We start from the raw sequence: 21061 nt of genomic DNA on the forward strand, positions 1-21061 counted from the left end.
TAACTTGATGTTTTACAGGAAATCTCTTTTACGAAGTCAGCAATATCGGATTAAACAGAGCCAAGTAAATGTCTAAGATGGCTTATTTGATCATTTAAACAAAACTTTCAAATAAATGTCTTCAAGGAAAATGTATCATTTCTATTTCTGTGGATTCCTCACAGGAGGTCAAAATTATTGGTTGAATTTAATCCTTACTGAATACCACATTTCATATTGAGTGAAAGGGTACAAATAGACCTCTACTGTGGCTTTTAATTTAGCTTTGCATATATACTTACACACATATACTTACACACATACATACACACACACACACAGAAAAATACATTAGGCATTTCCTACAAAACGATTCCCTGAAATAAAATGTTGTCTCTTCTTTCTTTCTTCCAAATCTTTCCAATGCAAGTAGGGTTATGGACTTTTGGCTGCTTGCCTACCTTTTAGTGCAAATTACCTTTAAGATGGGGGCCCTTAATCATAATGAGTTTAGCCTGCTCTACTATACAATGCTGACAACCCATGTCTTATTAATGAGTATTTCAAGCATCCATTTCTATATATCTTATTTGTATGACAGGAAAACATATCAATAAATCTTTTCTCCTCCGTTCATCACAGATTTTGACAACAGGAGTACGAGCAAAGACAAAAAGGCACGAAGCTTAAGTAGATGTTGCTGCAACTCCACAACTTACATCACAGAAAGCCTCCTACCTTGAAATCACAGGTAACTGTCTGTCTTACCATTGCTCAACAGCAATACTGATTTATTTAAATTGCCAGTGTGGTCAACATCTATTAATTCTACTACACAAAGCATGAGTAGATCTGATCCAAATCCATGTTTCATAAGGTCTTACTACAAAGGCAAATGGTTTAGACACTGTTCTGTATTAAGAATCTTCCATCATCGATGATAGAATAAGTCTCTATAAGCCTTTTAAATTCCATAAAAAACTTTAAAATAGTTACAATCTATTATTTTTAGTGAGATTACTAGCAATGTTTATTGATTCCTAGCAATATGAATATCTATAATACCCATGGATATTTTTTTCTAGTACAATAGTGGTATATTGATGATTGCTGAAGATTTTTTTGCTAAGCCAGAATCTTGAGGGATCAACTGGTCTCCTCTTATCTGTCACTTCTTCCCACCCACCCTTTAAAAAAATCTCTCTCTTTCTTTCTCTCTCTGTCCTCCTCTCATAGTATTTTGAGTTTTCCAATTCCACTCCGTCCTCATCGCTCTTGCCTTGTTTCGAACCACCACCATCATCCTCTAACTTAACCTTAGTAGCTTTCTAATTGGTCTCCTTGCCTTTATTCTTGGTGGTTCTTCAATTTTTTCCAACACACGCTAATCTTGCTTTTTGATTAACAGACTGTTTTTTTTTTAAGAGTTTTAAATTTACAGAACGAATGAGCAGATATAGAATTCCCACATACTCTCCCTCCCCACATACACAAATAGTTTCCACAATTATGAACATCTGGCATTGGTGTGGTACAATTGTTACACTTACAATATTGGAACAGTATTATTAACTGAAGTCAATAGTTTACATTGTTTCACTCACTGTGTTGTAAAATTCTACAGGTTTTCACAAATGTATTCACCATTATAGTATTATTCAGAGAGTTTTACTGCCCTATAAGTTCCCAACGCTTCACCTATTTATGCCCCACCCCATCCTGAGCCCCTGGCAACCACCAATCTTTTTATTGTATTTATAATTTTGCCTTTTCTAGAATGTCATATAGTTGGAATCAAACAGAATGTTGACCTTTCGGAATGTCTTCTTTTATTTAGCAATACTATGCATTTAAGACGCCTCCACGTCTTTTAGTGGCTTGATAGCTCATTTCTTTTTATCACTGAATAATGTTCAGTTGTATGCATGTTGAACAGTTTGTTTATCCATTCACCTACTGAAGGATATCTTTATTGCTTCCAGTTTTTGTTTAATTCAAAATATTTTAAAATTTCTAAGACATCCTCTTTCACTCATGTATTATTTAGAACAATGTTGTGTAATATCCAAATATTTTGGGGTTTTCCTGCTATCTTTCTTTTACTGATTTCTGATTTAACTCCATTGTGGTCTGAGAGTGTGCGTTGTATGAGTCCCATTCTTTTAAATTTGTTAAAGTGTATTTAAGGGTCCAGAATGTGGTCTATCTTAGTGAATGTTCCATGTGAGCTTGAGAAGACTGCATATTCTGCTGTTATTGGATGATATATTCTGTAATATTGAATAGATCAATTTGATTGATGGTGCTTTTCAGATCAACTCCATCCTTACTCACTTTCTAACTGCTAGATCTATCAATTACTGATAGAAAGGTGTTGAAGTCTCCAATTATCATAGCGGATTCATCCATTTCTCCTTGAGGTTCTATCAATTTTTGCCTTATGTATCTTGATGCCCTGTTGTTAAGTGCATACACATTAAGGACTGTTATGTCTTAGAGAATTGACCTCTTTATCATTATATAATGTCTCTTTTTATCCCTGTTGATTTTCTTCACTTCGAAGTCTGCTTTGTCTGAGATTAATTACTCTAGCTTTCTTTTAATTAGTGTTAGCACGGTATATCTTTCTCGATCTCTTTACTTTTAATCTATCTATGTCTTCATGTTTAAAATGAGTTTCTTCTAGACAACATATACTTGAGTTTTTTTAATTCACTCTAATAGGCTCTTTTAATTGGGCTATTCAGACCACTAAAATATAAAGTGATTATTGATATAGTTGTGGTAACATCTGCCATGTCTGATTCTGTTTTCTGTTCGTTGCATGTGTTTCTTTTTATTTTAATCTTCCCTCCTTTTCTGCCTTCTACGATTTTAACTGAACATTTTATGTTTCTATTTTATTTTCTCTTAGCATGTGAATTTCACTTCTTTTTAAATTTTTTTCAGTGGCTGCACTAGAATTTGCAATATGCAATTACAACTAATCTAAGTCTACTAGCAAATAACACTGCCCACTTCATGGGGAGTACAGTTACCTTGTAACAGAGAATTCCCAATTCCTCCCTCTTGATCCTTGTGACACTGTCGTCATTCATTGCACTTATCTATATGCTATAATCATTCAATACACTGTTGTTGATTTTGCTTTGAACAGTTAACTGTTAGATCAATTAGCAATAAGAAAAAAAACAGATTTTATTTTACCTTCATTTATTCCTTCTCTCACACTTTTCCTCTCTTTACGTGGATCCAAGTTTCAGACCTGTATCATTTTCTCTTTCTATGAGGATTTTAACGTTTTATTACAGGGCAGGTCTGCTGGTGACATATTCTCTCAGCTTTTGTTTGTCTGGGAAAGTCTTTATTTTTCTTTCACTTTTGAGGGATAATTTCATTGGATACAGATTTCCAGGTTGATGGTTTTTCTTTCAACATGGTAAATATTTTCAGTCTGCTCTCTTCTTGCTCTCATGGTTTCTGACAAAAAGTCCAATGTAATTCTTTTCTTTGTTCCTCCATAGGTAAAAGTTTTTAAAAAATTTTTTTTGACTCCTCTTGCTTCTTTCAACATATGCTATTTGTCTTTGGTTTTTGCAATTTGGATATGACCTCTTTAGGTGTAGCTTTTTTTTGTTATTTATCCTGCTTGGTGTTTTCTGAGCACCTGGATCTGTGGTTTGGTGTATATCATTAACTATAGAAAATTCTCAGCCATCATTACTTAAATATTTTTTCTGCTCATTTCTCTCTCCTTCTCCTCCTATTCCCATTACATATATGTTTCACCTTTTGTAATTGTCCCACAATTCTTGGATATTCTGTTTCTTTTTTTAAAATTCTTTTTGCACTTTGATTTTCATTTTGGAAAAGCACTATTGTTATATCTTCAATTTCACTGATTCTTTCCTTGGTTGTGTCCAATATGTTGAAACAGTCATGTCTTACAGTGTTTTTAATTCCTTGCATTTCCTTTTGATTCTTTCTTAGAGTTTCAAGTTTTCTACCTATATTAGTCATCTGTTTTTTCACATTGTCTGTTCGTTTCATTAGAATCCTTAGCGTATTTATCATAGTTTTAAAAAATTCCTTGTCTGATAATTCCAAAATCTGTTTTATAGCTGATTATGGTTCTGATGCTTGCTTTGTCTGCTCAGACACTACTTTTCTTGCCTTTTAGCAGGGCTTGTAATTTTCTGTGGAAAGCTGGACGTAAAATGTATCAGGTAATAGGCACTAAGGTAAATAGACCTTTAGTGTGAAGTTTTATGTTAATCTGGCCAGGAGTTAGGCTATGTTTAATACTACTTGTAGATGAATGTGACAGAGGATTGTTTCCTTGTTTGTTTCCTCCCCCATTGTGTTTGTGTTTCTCTAAGAATTTAAATAGAGCCTGTGTCTTGCAGATATCTTGATTTTAATTCACTGTCATTATTGATTATATCTCTGTTTTTAGTGGGCCTCAGTCCCTGGACTGTGACCTTCAAAAACATTTCTTGGTCTTTTTTTCCCTACCTCTCTAGCCAGGAAGGCTAGTGTGAGCGGTTGTTGGATATCTGTGCTTCCCTCAGGTCCCATAAGGCTCTGGTATAGTACTTTTCCCTGGAGGTCAGGCCTTTGTTTTAGGGAATCTCTGAATGTGTTTCAAAATGGTTACGTTTGCCCTTCTCCTTCCCCTGCCTGCCACAGGAGGTAGCTTTACTCAGATCTTCACTTTGAAGACCTGTTGTAGTTCCTGGAGGTAAAACCCACAAATGCATGGAGATCCACACAAAGACTGGGCCCCCAGAATTTTTTTAAAAAAATTTTAAGAACATTTGATCAATTAGGAAACATATTTGCAACGTGTATAGTACAGGAATTAATATATAAAGAACACTAACAAAATAACAATTTCAATGAAAATTAGGACAAAAGACATGTATAAGAAATTCACCAAAGAAGATGTATTTCTAAATATATTTTAAAAGTTCACTCTTGCCAAAATTTTTTTTTATTGTGGTAAGAGCAGTTAACATGAGATCTACCCTCTTGACAGATTTTTAATTGTGCAATACAGTACTGTTAACTGTAAGCACATGTTGTACAGCAAATCTCTAGAATCTATTCATCTTGCATCACTGAAACTTTAACCCATTGATTAGCAACTTCCCATTTTCCCCATCCCCCCAGAGGCAGTAACTGATAGGAACATGTAAAGGATAATTTTGATGAATTGCTGAAGCCTGAGTATGGACTAGTTTGAGAGTTAAAAATTTCAGAAGATACTCCTGGAAGTTCTAACTCTCAAGCTAGTCCATACTCAGCCTTCAACAATTCATCAAAATTACAGTTAAGCGTTACTGTCTTCAGGGGCTTCTGTACCTGATTAGTTGATGTTGGCTGTGATTCTCTATAGTCTCCTGTCTCCCCAGATTTTGGCATAGTGGTTTGCCCTGTGACATCAATTTTCTGGTGGATCTGAGAAAAGTCATTGATTTTCAGTTTGTTCACTGTTTTTTGTTGTGAGGATGGGGGTGATGACTTCCCAGCTCTTTACATGTTGAAGATGAAAGCAGAAGTCCTAATTTTTTAATGGCTTTATTGAGATATAATTCACATACCGTATAATTCAATCATTTGTAGTGTACAATTTAATCGTTTTTCATATTTATTCATAGATATGTACAACCATCACTACAATCCATTTTAGAACATTTTCATCAGCTCAGAAAGAAAACTCATACCATTTAGTTATCACACTACCACCATCTCCCAAACCTAAACAGCTACTAATCTACTTTCTGTCTTTGTAGATTTGCCTACACTGGACATTTCATATAAATGGAATTATATATGTGGTCTTTTGCAACTATCTTCTTTTATTTAATGTTTTCAAGATTTAGCCATGTTGTAACATGCACAGGCCTTTATTCTTTTTATGGATAATAAAATAAAAATATACAAAAATATGGAATAATATTACATTGTATGGATATGCCACATTTTGTTTATTCATTCATCAGTTGATGGGCATTTGAATTATCACTTTTTGAATAACATTTCTATAAATATTTGTGTGCAAGTTTTTGTGTGGACATATATTTTCATTTCTCTTAGGTATATACCTTGGAGTGGAATTTTTGGGTCATATGGTAACTCTGTTTGTAACTTTTTGAGGAAATCCAGAGTGTTATCCTAAATGGTTGTACCATTTTCCATTCCCACCAGCAGTCTATGAAGGTTCAAATTTCTCCACATCCTTACCAACACTTGTTATTATCTGACTTTTTTGATTATAGTAATCCTAGTAGGTATGAAATGGTATCTTATTGTGGTTTTTATTTGTGTTTCACTTATTACTAATTTTACATTGAGCATCTTTTCTTATATGTATTGGCCATTTGCATATTTTCTTTGAAGAGACGTCTATTCATATTATTTGTCCATTTTTAATTGAATTATTTGCCTTTTTATTATTAAATTCTAATAGTTTTCTATATAGTTTAGATAAAAGTTCCTTACAAGATACATGATTTATAAATATTTTCATCCATTCTGTGGGTTGTTTTCTAATTTTTTTTTGATAATGTCTTTTATAGTTCCATTTACAATAGCATCAAGAAAAATAAAATATCTAGGAATAAATTTAGAAAAAAAAGTGCAAAATGTATGCTCTGAAAACTATGAAACAGTGTTGAAACATTAAATGGAAAAGTATCACATATTCATGAATTGGGCTTCTTAATATTGCCAAGATGGGAACACTCCCCAAACTCATCTACAGACTCTACACAATCTCTATCAGAATCCCAGCTGGCTTTTTGTAGAAATTGACATGCTGATTCTAAAATTTATCTAGAATTCCAAGAGACGTACAATAGCCAAAACGATCTTGAAAAAAAAGGAATGAAGTTGGAGGACTCACACATCATGATTTCAAAATTTACTTTAGTGAAACAGTAGTCAAGACAGTGTGGTACTGGCATAAGAACACACATATAGACCAAGGAAATAGAACAAAGAATCCAAAATAAACCCATGAGTCTGTGGTCACCTGATTATTGGCAAGGGTGCCAAGACCATTCAATGGGGGAAAGAACAGTCTTTTCAACAAATGATGCTAGAATAACTGGATAGCTACATGTAAAACAATGAAATTGGACTCTTACTTCATACAATATACAAAAATTAACTCAAAATGGATCAAAGAGCTAAATGTAAGAGATAACACTATAGAACTCTTAGAAGAAAACAAGGGTAAATCTGTGACCTTAGATTTGTCAATGGATTCTTAGATGGACACCAAAATCACAAGCAACAGAAGTCTCAATCTTTTTAAAAAGACAATGTGATAAGGTAACTCTCTAGCTTAATTTTTTTCAATAGATCCCTATTGCCTTGAGATTAGAGCTCAAACTGCTAAGCGTATCATATACACTTTTTCATTTAAAAATGCCATTGGAAGAATTAAATATATTTTAATGTAAATTAATATCTGTCTATCTTTCTAGATATCTGTTTACATATTGATGTCTATTTCTCTAGTGTGTATGGGTAGTTTTTTGGGCATGCTTTAAATTGTTATTTACTTATATACTTATGAAAATATATGTTACTCACAAAGTTTACTTATATATTCAATCACAAAAGTTAATGTTGTCTTCAAATTATGTAAATAATATAATAATAGCTGTATAATCATTTTTCTTCCTCACAAGCTTACATTATACTGCTTGTTCCATTGATCAGACATTAGTCTTGTAGACTGGATTTTTTTGAGAGCTGTGTTTCATACTTTAAATTCCACTTTTATAAAGTCCCTGACTCAGGAAATATTTAGTATTTGCCATAGGAAGCTCAAACACAGAGAAAAGCTGTGAGCGTACTCCTGGGATTATCACTGAAGTAAGCAGTCTGAATCTGTAAACCCACCCCCCTTTAAGCTAACTCTTACTAGATCAAAGCAATAACATGAGAGAGAGAGAGGCAAGGAGAAGATGTAACCACGTATCTGTGATTTGACAGTGGTTATGTCATACTGTTATTCACTGATCAAATGCTTGACTAATTTATTTTTCATCTTTTTAAGGATTACGGTATATCCAGCATTGTAACTATCATTCTGTATAAAAAAATACACATCTTCTTTCTCGGAGCTTACAGTCTAGTAGAAGGAGAGAAAGACAGGAAAGTAAGCGACTATAATAGAGTTCAATAAGTACTCTAGTAAAACAAGAAGCAGACACTTTGAGAACACGTGCAGGAACACCTACTTGGACTGTAAGGGGAGTGAGGAAATGTGTGCTGATGGAACATGCATCCAAAGTAACATCTGAATTGGCCAAGAGCTGACAGGCAAAGAAGAGGGAAGGTTGATGTTGGGGTTGCCATGAGAAACCACCCAGATCTTCCTTTTAGGACTTGTTCTGTGGCCGCTGGAGCACTGCTGACGAATAGCCTTCAGCTGTCAGGCCTCTCAGGACATTTCCCTTGGCAATTTGCACTTGCCTAAGGTCATGCCCTATTCCCAAGGGCAACCTACCTTCGTTGAGTGGTCTCTGCAAGACATAAAGGCCTAGCTCACTCCTCACAATAGGTGACAACTCTCAAGTGCCTTCCTAGCTTCAGAGCCCCCTAGGGGGTCAGGAGAGGCCTCTGTTGAGACTACATCACAACCCAATTTTTCAATCTGCTCAGTCCCTTCCTCTTTCATTCCACAGCTCCTTATCCTAAGAGAAATCCCTAAAAAATTCCCTGTACTCTAATCTATGTCTCACAAATCTTCTTCCTGGAGAACCCAAACTTGATCGGTTGGTACTGGGACTGGTGTGAGAAAATAGATGCTAAAACGAGAGGCAGGATCTGTATCACATATCAGTTAGTTAGCAACAATGACTCCATCATTGAATGGAATATGAATATATTCCATTCCTATATGAATATGAATTACCCCTGGCACAAAGAAGATTTATAATAGATAAAATTTTTATCAGTGGTGAATTGGGAAGACTATACTTGTCATTTCTATTGCTATGTAACAAACCATTCCAAAATTTAGTGTGCTAAAATAGAGTTTTGTGGGTTAGCTAGGCTTAGCTGGGGAGTTATCATTTAGGGGCTTCCATATTGTTCTCTGATGTCTAATGGAGCTGCAACCATCAGAAAGCTCAATTGGGCTAGATGTTTAAGGTGGCTCACTCACCCGGCTGCAGTTGATGCTGTCTGTCGGCTGGGAGCTCAGCTTGGGCTGTGGACAAGTACACCTACATGTGGACTACGCATGTGGTTTGGATTTCTCATGACTTGTAGTCTAAGATCAGGAAGGATGTAGCCTAAGAGAAAGTGTTCCAAGAGACCTTGGCAGAAGGTGAAGTTGTCTTATAGCCTAAGTTCTGAAGCTATGCAGCATCACTCTCACTGTATTAAATTGGTCAAAAGCAAGCCACGGGGCCAATCTTTTGTGTCTAGCTACCACATCAGGGTCAATCTATCAAGTATTGGAGAAGTGTGTGTGTGTGTGTGTGTGTGTGTGCATAGTGAGGGATAATTATAAAGACAGTTTAATTGGGTGGCTGTCACTAAGCATGATTGATATTTTGGGAAAAGATATAAAAATCAGGGAGTGTTTAATTAGCAATTAAACTCTGAATATAAACGTCATAGGGCCTGCTTAGTAGCATGTAAAGAGGCTCTCATCACAGCTAGAGGAAAGAAAAATCATACAATATTTTATCCCAAAGACATAAAGATATAAAGACTAAAGGATACAGGGGCAGTGGGCCTCCTCATATCCTCATTTATTCTTCTTGTCTGGCCCATTTAAAATCCAGATGAACTCTGGAGAATAACAGAAGAAGTCTGTAAACTCAACAACGGACTACTAATACTAACGAGATATGATATCTTACTAGAGTAGATTAACATGGACATTGATCAGACTAATGCTTGTTTTACTATCTTATCAAGAAAGAGGATCAGAAGCAGTTCACATTCACTTGGAAGAGTGGAGTATACACTTATGGTCCTGCCTCGGGGCTCTATTAACTCGCCCACCCACTGTCGTAATGTAGTGTGAAGAGACCTGGACTGTCTGGGTGCCTCAAAAGATGTGACACTGGTGCCTATATTGACGACATCGTGTTAATTGGACCATATGATCAAGAAGTAGCCAGTATACTGGGGGCATTGTTAAGATACATATGCTCTAGAAGGTGAGAGATAAACTCTGTGAAGGTTAAGTGGCTTCACCACAGTAAAATATTTAGGGATCTGTTAGTCTGAGACATTTCATGACATTCTCTCCAAAGTAAAGTACAAGTCATTCCATCTCACATCTCCGTGTATGAAGGAGGCCCAGTGGGCCTCTTTGGGTGACAGAGGCAGATGATTCAACTCTTGGGTTTATACTATCTTCCATATATTGAGTGACACGAAAAGCTGCCAACCTTGAGTGGAGACAAGAGCAGTAAAATAGTCTGCAGTCTTCCAGGTTGCAGCTCAAGAGGCCCTGCTGTTTGGGCCATGTGATCAAGAAAATGTAATATCGGTGGTGTTCATGGTGAGAAAAGATGCCATCTGGAGTTACGGCAAGCCCTAACAGGAGAGCCATTATGATTTTGGTGCAAGACTTTGCCATTGGTAGTGAAGAATCATACATCTTTTGAAAAACAGTTTCCACAGTGATAATGGGTTCTGATAAAGGTGGATGACCTGGCTATGGGTTCTCAAGTGATCCTGAGCCACAACTGTCCATCATAAGCTGGGCTCTGTCCTACTCATCAAATCATAAGGTGTGGCAAACCCAGCAATAATCCACAGTAAAATGAAAGTGGTACATTCAGGATTGGGCATGAAAAGGGCTGGAGAAAATAAATGAGCTGCATGAGTTGGTGACTCAGATTCTCACATCACCCACCTCTCTTGTACCTATGCCTCTCCCTTACATCATACCTATGTGTAACCCCATAGGAGATCCTTGTAACCAGCTGACTGAGAACAAGAAAAGCCAAATGTGGTTCATGGATGAGTTAGCTTGGTATGCTGGTAAGTTAAAAGTCGACAGTTCTCTGAAACATCCCTTGCTTTGAAAGACAGCAATTTAGATAAATCATCACAATGGGCAGAGCTTTAGGCAGAGTGGAAAGAGAAGTGGCCCATGGTTGCAGTATATACTAACTAATGGGCAGTGGCAAATGGCTTGAATGATTGAACCAGAATGAAAACACTGAGAAGATTGAGGACAAGGAGATCTGGAGTAAAGGCTTGTGGATGGACTCATAGGAGGAAGCATATTTTGGTATGAAGATATTCAAATCACATCTTAATCCTCACCAGAGAGCATCCACTGTAGAAGTACTAAATAACTGAGAGGGCAATAGAGCTCAACCAGTTGGTGTCAGCCAGCCTTGGTCATCAGCCATCCCAGTGTTGACATAGTGATCATATGAATTCAATAGGCATGGTGGTAGAGATGGAGGATATAAATGGGGCAATAGCAAATGCTCTTATCACCAATACTGAGCAAGCTATTGTCAATCTCAAGTGTCTAATCTGCCAGTGACTGTGATCAATGATGAGTTTCTAGCATGGCACCATCCCTTGAGGAGACTAATCAGCCACTTGGTGGCAAGTTGTCTATGTAGACCGTTTCCATCCTGGAAGGAACAGCACACAGAAGCTTTTGGATTGACAGTGATAGGACCTATTGAAGACAAAGCTGAAGCATCAGCTTTGAGAAGATTCCTTGTGAGTGTGGTGTGCTGTCCTCTAGGAGGTTGTGTACACTCTCAGTCAGTGATACTTATTTGATGCCGTGTCCTCAATATGGATCTTAGAATCAATGGTTGACAACAGAAGTTTATCTGCTTACCATCACTCCAAGTGACCCTCATTGGGAATTTGTGTTTCCTATTCCCACAACTCTGGGCTCTGTGGATTTAGAGGCCCTGGTCCCTTAAGAGGAAATATTTCCACTATTGGATACTGCAAGGACCCCGTGGAACCATAAGCTACCAGTTTCTGCCTGCTCGTTGTGTCAAAAGAAAAGTAGACAAGAAGAGGAGTTATCACCCTAATAGAAGTAATTGACCCTGACCATCAGGATGGAACAGGACTGCTGTTAAACAGTGGGGGCAGAGAGCAATATGTTTATCATTAAGATGATCCATTTGGGAGCTTCTTGAAATTCCCTTACCCAGTCTTGATAGTAAATGAACAAGTGAGGTAGTCATGGACACAGAAGGTTATGATGACCAGGGACTCAGTTCCTCAGGGATATAAGTCTAGGTTACCACCAGGTAGGCCACCAAGACTAGACGAGGTTCTAGATGAGGGTGAAGAGAATCTAGAATAGATAGTAGAGAAGGGAGACAAATATTAGTCATGGTCTCAAGACCACATCACTGGGGCCTTATACTTCATCTCACTAACTTTATAGGTTTTCTCTAGTAAAAGAAACCTATCAGGATTTTATATGAAGAAATGTATCTGAGGGTACAAAGGGTTGGGCCGTAGTAGAAACTTGGATGAACCTTCAGGACTGATGGATTAACTCTGAGAGTTCAGCTGATATCTCTCAGTCATCATCCCTTTCCAGAAATTGCCCTCATTTAGAGAGAGAGATGCCATGCCCAAGATCATGTCCTCTTCTCTGGTGTAGCCTTTATCCAGTGGCTGAACTATGTGGGAGTAGAAGGGCTTGCCTCCTCTCCACAGTGGGGACAACTTGGAAGGGCCATCGTAGTTTTAGAAATCCCTATGGATTGGCTGAGACCTTCGTCTACATTGCATAGAAACCTGGCTTCTTCCTCCGCCTAATTTTGCTTCCTTCCCTTCCCTTTCCTTTCCTTCCCCAGGTATTAATCCTGAGAGCACTCTCTAATAAATTTTATGCACCCAACCTCCATCTTAGAGCTTGTTTCCCAGTGCACCCAATGCGAACAGCTGGGTTTCAAGCAAGAGGAAACCCTTTAAAGACATGATTGAGCAAGATGCATTCAGTTTTTCTAGAACTCGAAAGGGTAATTTAGTAGGAAGAGATGAAATTAGAGAACTAATCAGGGGCGTTGAAGACCATTTTAATACAGTTTGACTTTATGTTAAGTATAGTATGTAGCAATTAAAATGCTTTAAGTGAAGGAGAGAGAAAGACTCATATTTTGGAAAAATGACTGATGGCATGGTAAAGAAAAGAGCAAGACTGGAGGCAGGTGTGCCGGTTAGGAGACCTTTCATAGTATTATATAAGGGAAAGGAGACGTTCACTGCCTCAACTAGGGAATTGACATTGAGGAGGAAGAGCAATGGATTTGAGTTTTTTAAGAGTTAGAATTGGGTGACACTCTGTTTCCCTGCTTGAGTGATCGGGTGGATAATGTTCTATTCACAGTGATGGAGAACACCGAAGAAACATCAGATTTGTAGGGAGAAAATAATGAGTTTAATTTAGATATGACAAGTTTGAGATGTCTGTGGGACATCTAGATGTAGATATCCAAAAAGATGTTGGATATTCAAATCTATAACATAGGACAGAGTTCCCGTTTAAATATAGATTTAAATACTATCAGCCTAAAGTGGTTGAAGCCAGGGGAATGGGTGAGCGAATGTGTAGAGGATAAGATCACAAGGTATAGGACAAACCTTGAGGAGTAGAAGATTTAAATAATTTGCGGAGGAAAAGGGGCTTCAGAGAGGTAGGATGAATAAGTGGTAAAATGTAATACCGTGGAAGGCAAGGGAAGAAAACACGTCAGAAAATGGAAGGAGAAGCAGGAGAAGGAATAGGAGTGGGAAGGGCATCAATGACGGGCCCTACTAAGTATTTAACCAAATTAAGTACTGAAAAGTATCTGCTGAGTTTAGCAACAAGTAGAGGACTGGCTCTCAGGTGTTAATATTCTGGAGAAATCTAACATTATTTTGACAGTGGTTGGACTCAGTGACCTTTAAGTTCCCTTCCAACCCTTAAATGCTATGAAATTGTTTGACTTGTGTGCTATCATCTCAGCAAAGAGTTCAGCCTAAGAAATCAATAAATTGGACTCAAACAAATATTGCTCTGGATATAACCAGGGTAATCCCCAGGCTTGTCAACAGCCAGAGCAGCAAGTAGCTCTAGGCAGCCAGGAATTTGAGGCTAAATAGTTTTACCCATAGTCACAATTTTTTTTTTTTTTTGCTTATGTCATTCAAGTTCCAAAAATAAAGTTAAGCCTGAAATCCATATCACAGCTAATAGATGCACTCTGGAAACGCTTGGAATACTGCTACATTATTTTATTTACAAAGTAATTAATGTTTGCTGACCTTTGAGAAGAGTTGGAAAAAACATTCTATGAGACAAATCATAACTAAATTTGCTTAAACAAGACTGGATTCAAATCAAAACACCATGGGCAATAGAAAAATATATGGAAGAGGAAAATATCCACAAATAAAATTTTTGCACTGAGGGTTGATTTGGAAGAAGCATATATTGTGTCATTACTTGAGCTAATTTGTTGCTTAATTTGTTAGAATTTCTACTCCATTACATTGTACACCTTCACTAAATCTGTAGCTAAAATGTTCTGCCTGCAAATGTTCTTACAGTAAATATCCATGCCTTCAGCTGTGGTATAGTACTAAGAATAGATTAATAAGTCTGTTATATTTTTAAATTTTATTTGCTTTTAAAAATCAGATCTATTTCTCAATTCCATATCATAAATTGAGTCAAATTGGCTCCATTATCTGCCCTAGACATTATCATCAACATTCTTTTTCCTCTTTCTCATGGTGTAATATGGTTGGAAAACAAACTTAAAATGTTGAAAAGTTGCTATTCACATGAAGTACCTGTTTAACACAAAAAGTGTAAGAATCATATATCTGTGATGTCAATAACAGAACTGAAAAATTGGACTCACATGTTTATTTTTTTGAGATAGTGCTATACAAACTCACCAATTTTTAAATATCCTACTGCTTTACTATGACTAGAGAAACTTAATACACTAGACGGAATAGAAAGATATTATTTTGTATTTCTCTAGTGATTTGAAGATCCCAATTACTCTATAAACCTTGTGTAATGAATTAGAAATTTCAGAACACTTTTTTGAATTGTTAGAATCTATTAAGAGCAAAACTAAAACAATGTAGTAAAATTTCAGTTATCCAGAATGCTTAGGGATTGAATTATTCAGTGTAGCTCTTTTCTGAAAATTTGCCTCCTTTCTGTACCAAACATATTAATTTCAATAGTATTGGTTGAAATTTTTTTCTATAATGCAATACAAACTTTCCAGGGTTTTAAATAATTGTTTTATTTTTATAAAAGTAATGCAAGTACAGAGCTTAAAAATTCAAAGAGCATCTCAAAATTCATAATAAAAATCAGCAGACTCCTGTCTCCTCCCAAAACCAGACATAACTACCTACAAATATTTAGGCTATTTCTTCTGATGTTTACCTCCATCTATTTAAATAGTGTGGCTATCCTGTTATTTCTTGGTTTATCAAGTTTAGACCATATATATTGGCCTCTTATTGTACAAGAGTATAATTTATCTCATTTACACTGCCATACACATAAATTCTCCATTTCCACTTCCTCTTAATATAGTTATTTGATAATTTGATGAATAAATATTTATTTTTAAATTATTATTGTGATTACATAAGTGTTATTCACAACAAAGCCATGTAGCATATACCAGAATTATATTTCCTGTCTTGATCAAATGGTTTTCCTGTAGTTAGTCATCGCTTTATATTTTCTTACTTAGTGTTTTAGTAATTCAGTCCCAACCTTTCAAAAGCTCTCAATATGATCAAATTTATTATCATATTTTATTATTTTCTGTTTTTGCTTGTATTTTTAACAACTTTATTGAGGAATAATTTAAATACAATAAACTGTAAAATTTAAAGCATAGAATTTGATAAATTTCTACATATGTATATATCTGTGAAATAGTCACAACAATCAAGATAAGGAACATCTTCATTCTGTTCTTTTGTAAACTCTCCTTCCTACTGTTACCTAAATCCCTGCCCCTTCTCAAAACCAACACTGATCTTTTTTCTGTCACTGCAGATTAGTTTGCCTTCTAAAAATTTTTATATAAATGGAATAATATAGTATATACACTTATTTTGTGCAGCTTATTTTACTTGGAAAAATTATTTTGATATTTATGCATGTTGTAATGTATATCAATAGTTCATTCTTTTTTACTGCCAAATAGAATTTTGTAGAATGGATGTAAACAGTTTGTTGATCCATTCACCTGTTGATGGGCACTGGATTATTTCCAGTTTTTGGCTATTACAAATAAAGGGGCTATGAACATTTCATATAAAATCTTTGTGTGGATATGTACTGTCATTTCTCTAAGGTAAATATCTAAGAGCAGAATGATTGGATCCTATGGGAGGTGTATGATTAATTTTTAAAGTAACTACCAAACTATTTTTCCAAGTACCTGTACCATTTTAAATTCCCACCAGCTGTTGTATGAAAGTTCTAGTCCTTCATATCCTCACCAACTTCCTATGATATTGTCACTCTTTCAAATTTTATCTATTCTGGTAGGTGTGTAGTGCTATCTCATTGTAGTTTTAATTTGAATTTTTCTAATGACAAATTATATTCAGCATTTTTCCATGTGTTTATTTGGCATCCATATGTCTTGTTGGTGAAGTGTTCATTCAAACATTTTGCCCATTTTTATTGGGTTATGTGTTTTCTTATTATTAAGTTTTGACGGGCCTTTATTCTGAATACATGTCCATTATCAGACATATGATTTGCAAATATTTTCTTACAGTGTGTGGTTTATCTTTTAATGACCTTCACAATGTCTTTAGAATGGTAGAAGTTTGTGATTTTGATTAGTCCAATTTATCATTTTTTCATATATGGATCATGATTTTGTTGTAGCTGAAAAATCTTTGCCCAACCCAAGGATTCAAGATTTTCTTCTATGCTTTCTTTTGGATATTTTATAGTTTTAAATTTACATTCACATTTTTTAACTATATGAGGTGAAGTATGTGTTAATTAACTTCTTTGTGATATTCATTTTACAGTGTATACACATATTAAATCATCATGTTGTATACCTTAAATAAAATCTGTTGGAATTTACCTTGCTAGATTTTGAACTTGCTTGATACTCTTCACCATTTTTCTCTTTCCAATGTATATCTTTCAGAATGGGAATGCTATTGTATGCCTGTCCCACTGTTGTACTTCGAAAGTACATAAATTGTCTGGTTTTACAGGTTCACAGCTGGAGAAGAAATTTCCCAGGATGAATAATACCTCAAGTTTCACCCATACCTGATTTAGATAATATTTAGATGTGATTTTGGACTTTAGAGTTGTTTCTAGAATGAGTTTAGACTTTTGGGGCTGTTGAGATGGAATTAATGTATTTTGCATGTGAGAAAGACATGGATTTTAGGGGGTCACGGGTGGAATGTCATGGACTGAATGTATATTCCCCCCAAAATTCATATGTTGAAGCCCTAATCCCCAGTGTGGCTATATGTGTAATAAGGAGGTAATTAAGATTAAATGAAGTCGTAAGGTTGGGGCCTTTAGCACAGGATTAGTGTCCTTTTAAGAAGAGACACCAGAAAGCTTGCTCTCTCTCCACATGTACATAAAGAAGTCATGTGAGCAGATAGTGAGATGGGAAGAGGCCTCAGAATGAAACCTATCTTCCAGTCACCTTGATCTTGGACTTCGCAGACTCCAGAGCTGTGGGAAAATAAATTTCTGTTGGTTAAGTCATTCAGTCTGTGGTATTTTGTTATGGCAGACAGAGCAGACTAATATAAATAGATTGAATGCTGGCACCCAAAAGACACGTCCAACCAGAATCTGAATATGACCTTATTGGAAAAAGAGTCTTTGCAGATGTAACTAAGTTAAGAATCTAGAAAAGAGATTAACCTGGATTAAGGTAGGCCTTAAATCCAATGATAAGTGTCCTTTTAAGAGGAGAAGACAGAGAGAAGATGGGAGGACAGAGGCAAAGATTAGAATGATACATCTGTAAGTCAAGACTGTCAAGGACTTCCAGCAGTAGGAAATTAATTCAGATTTGGTTCTGTTGGCAATTCTGGGTCTTTTACCTTTCCATATAAACTTTAGAATGAGTTTGTTGATATCCACAAAATAACTTGCTGGGATTTTAGTTGGGATTGTGTTGAATCTATAGATCAAGTTAGGAAGAACTGACATCTTGAAAATATTGATCTTCCCATCCGTGAACATAAAACATCTCTCCATTTACTTAGTTATTCTTTGGTTTCTTTTATCAGAATTTGGTAGTTTTCCTCATATAGATCTTGTACCTGCTTTGTTAGATTTATATGTATTTCATTTTTAGGAGTGCTAATATAAGTGGTATTATGTTTCTAATTTCAAATTCTACTTGTTTACTGCTGGTATACAGGCATACCTCATTTCATTGTGTTTCATTTTATTGTGCTTTGCAGACATTGCGTTTTTTACAAATTGAAGGTTTGTGCAACTCTACACTGAACAAGTCTATCAGTGCAATTTTTCCAAAAGCATTTGTTCAGTTTGTGTCTCTGTGTCACATTTTGGTAATTCTCTCGATATTTTCATTATTATTACATTTGTTATGGTGATCTGGTGATCACTGACTATTGTAACTGTTTTGGGTGCCACGAACCATGCCCATAAAAAACGGTGAACTTAATTGATAAATGTGTGTGTTCTGACTGCGCCACTGACAGGCCATTCCCCCATCTCTCTCATTCTCCTTGAGCCTCCCTATTCTCTGAGACACAACAATATTGAAATTAGGCCAATTAATAACCCTACAATGGCCTCCAAGTGTTCAAATGAAAGGAAGAGTCACACATCTCTCACTTTAAATCAAAAGCTAGAAATGAGGGGCCGGCCCCGTGGCACAGTGGTTTAAGTTCGGCACACTCTGCTTTGGTGGCCTAGGTTTGCAGGTTCAGATTCTGGGCGTGGACCTAAACCGCTCATCAAGCCATGCTGTGGTGGTGACCCACATGCAGAATAGACTGGCACAGATGTTAGCTCAGGACCAATCTTCCTTAAGCAAAAAGAGGAAGATTGGCAATGGATGTTAGCTCACGACCAATCTTGCACACCCAAAAAAAAAAAAAGCTAGAAATGATTAAGCTTAGCGAGGAAGGCATGTGAAAAGCTGAAACTGGTCGAAAGCTAAGCCTGTTGTACCAAACAGTTAGCCAAGTTGTGAATGCAAAGGAAGAGTTCTTGAGGGAAATTAACAGTGCTACTCCAAAGTGAACACATGAATGAAAAGAAAGCAAAACAGCCCTATTGCTGATATGGAGAAAGTTTTAGTGGTCTGGATAGAAGATCAAACCAGCCACTACATTCCTGTAAGCTAAAACCTAAACCAGAGCAAGTTTTCTTCAATTCTGTGAAGGCTGAGAGAGGTGAGGAAGCTGCAAAAGAAAAGCTTGAAGCTAGCAGAGGTTGGTTCATCAGGTTTAAGGAAAGAAGCCATCTCCATAACATAAAAGTGCAAGGGGAAGCAGCAAGTGCTGATGTAGAAGCTGCAGCAAGTTATCCAGAAGGTCTAGCCAAGATAATTAATGAAGGTGGCTACACTAAACAAGAAATTTTCAGTGTAGACAAAGCAACCTTATATTGGAAGAAGATGCCATCTAGGACTTTTCCAGCTAGAAAGGAGAAGTCAATGCCTAGCTTCAAAGTTTCAAAGGATAGGCTGATTCTCTTTTAGGGGCTAATACAGCTGGTGACTTTAAGTTGAAGCCAACGCTCATTTACGATTCTGAAAATCCTAGGGCCCTTAAGAGTTATGCCAAATCTACTCTGCCTGTGCTGTATAAATGGAACAACAAAGCCTGGATGACAGCACAACTGTTTACCACAAGGTTTACTGAATATTTTAAGCTCACTATTGAGACCTACTGCTCAGAAAAAAAGATTCCTTTCAAAATATTAGTTCTCATTGACAATGAGAGTGCAAAATGGTACAGCCACCTTGTAGGACAGTTTGGCAATTTTTTACAAAACAAAACATAGGCTTATAATATGATCCAGCCATTGTGCTGCTCCTTGGTATTTACCCAAAGAAATGAAAACTTATATCCACATAAAAACCTTCGTGTGGATGTTTATAGCAGTTCTAGTCACAATTGCCAAAACTTGGAAGCAACCAATGTGTCCTTCAGTAGGTAAATGGATAAATAAACAGTACCACAGATGATGGAATATTATTGAGTGCTAAAAGGAAATGAGCTTTCAGGCCATGAAAGGACTTGGAGGAAACTTAAAGGCATATTACTAAATGAAGCCAATTTGAAGAGGCTACCTAGTGTATGATTTCAACTATATGACATCTGGAAAAGGCAAAATTATGGAGCCAGTGAAAATATCAGTGGTTGCTAGGGATTGAGGGGAAGAGAGGGATGAATCGGTGAAGCCCGGAGGACATTTTGCACAGTGAGACTCTTCTGTATGATACTGTAATGGTGGATACACATCTTTATACATTTGTCAAAACCCATGGAACATACAACATGAAGAGTGAACTTTAAGTAAACCATGGACTTTGGGTGATAATGATGTCTCCATGTAAGTTCATCAATTATAAGGAATGCACCACACTGGTGGGGGATTTTGATAATGGGGGGGGCTGTGCATTTGTGGCGCTAGGAGGTATATGGGAACTCTCTGTACTTTCTGCTCAGTTTTGCTGTGAACCTAAAACTACTCTAAAAAATAGTTTACTTAAAAGAACAAAATTACATTATGCTTGAAAGGAGGCTTTCATTTTATATGACAGGTCTAGAAAAGATGTGTTTTCTGCAGATATTTCAAGAAAGCTTTTGGTTCAGGTCATGACTAATCATATTTGGAGTTATCTCGTTTATAAAACTAGCAGGAGCAGAATTCAGTTGGGCCTCTAGAACCAGGGATACAAATCTAGAAGAGTTGGCATTTATTGATATGTTGGGTCTGAGAGAAAAATAATATGAAATGTAAGGAAGTGGTATCAGAGACTGTATTTTGATAATGACATATCTGCCTTGAACAGTAAAAGTGGGGATC

At 36.3% G+C, this 21061-nt stretch overlaps 1 long non-coding RNA gene across 1 annotated transcript in view; it reads left to right on the forward strand.

Annotated features, from left to right (window-relative positions):
• The window catches only part of LOC131419968 (uncharacterized), a 146744-nt gene that overhangs the window by 35933 nt on the left and 89750 nt on the right, over positions 1-21061 (forward strand). Inside the window, exon 2 of the long non-coding RNA XR_009223413.1 lies at positions 622-730. This is a non-coding gene — a long non-coding RNA (uncharacterized LOC131419968). The remainder of the gene's footprint in view (positions 1-621; positions 731-21061) is intronic.

Source organism: Diceros bicornis, chromosome 22 (genome assembly GCF_020826845.1).
Source record: "Diceros bicornis minor isolate mBicDic1 chromosome 22, mDicBic1.mat.cur, whole genome shotgun sequence".
In the NCBI taxonomy this organism is placed as follows: Eukaryota; Metazoa; Chordata; class Mammalia; order Perissodactyla; family Rhinocerotidae; genus Diceros; species Diceros bicornis.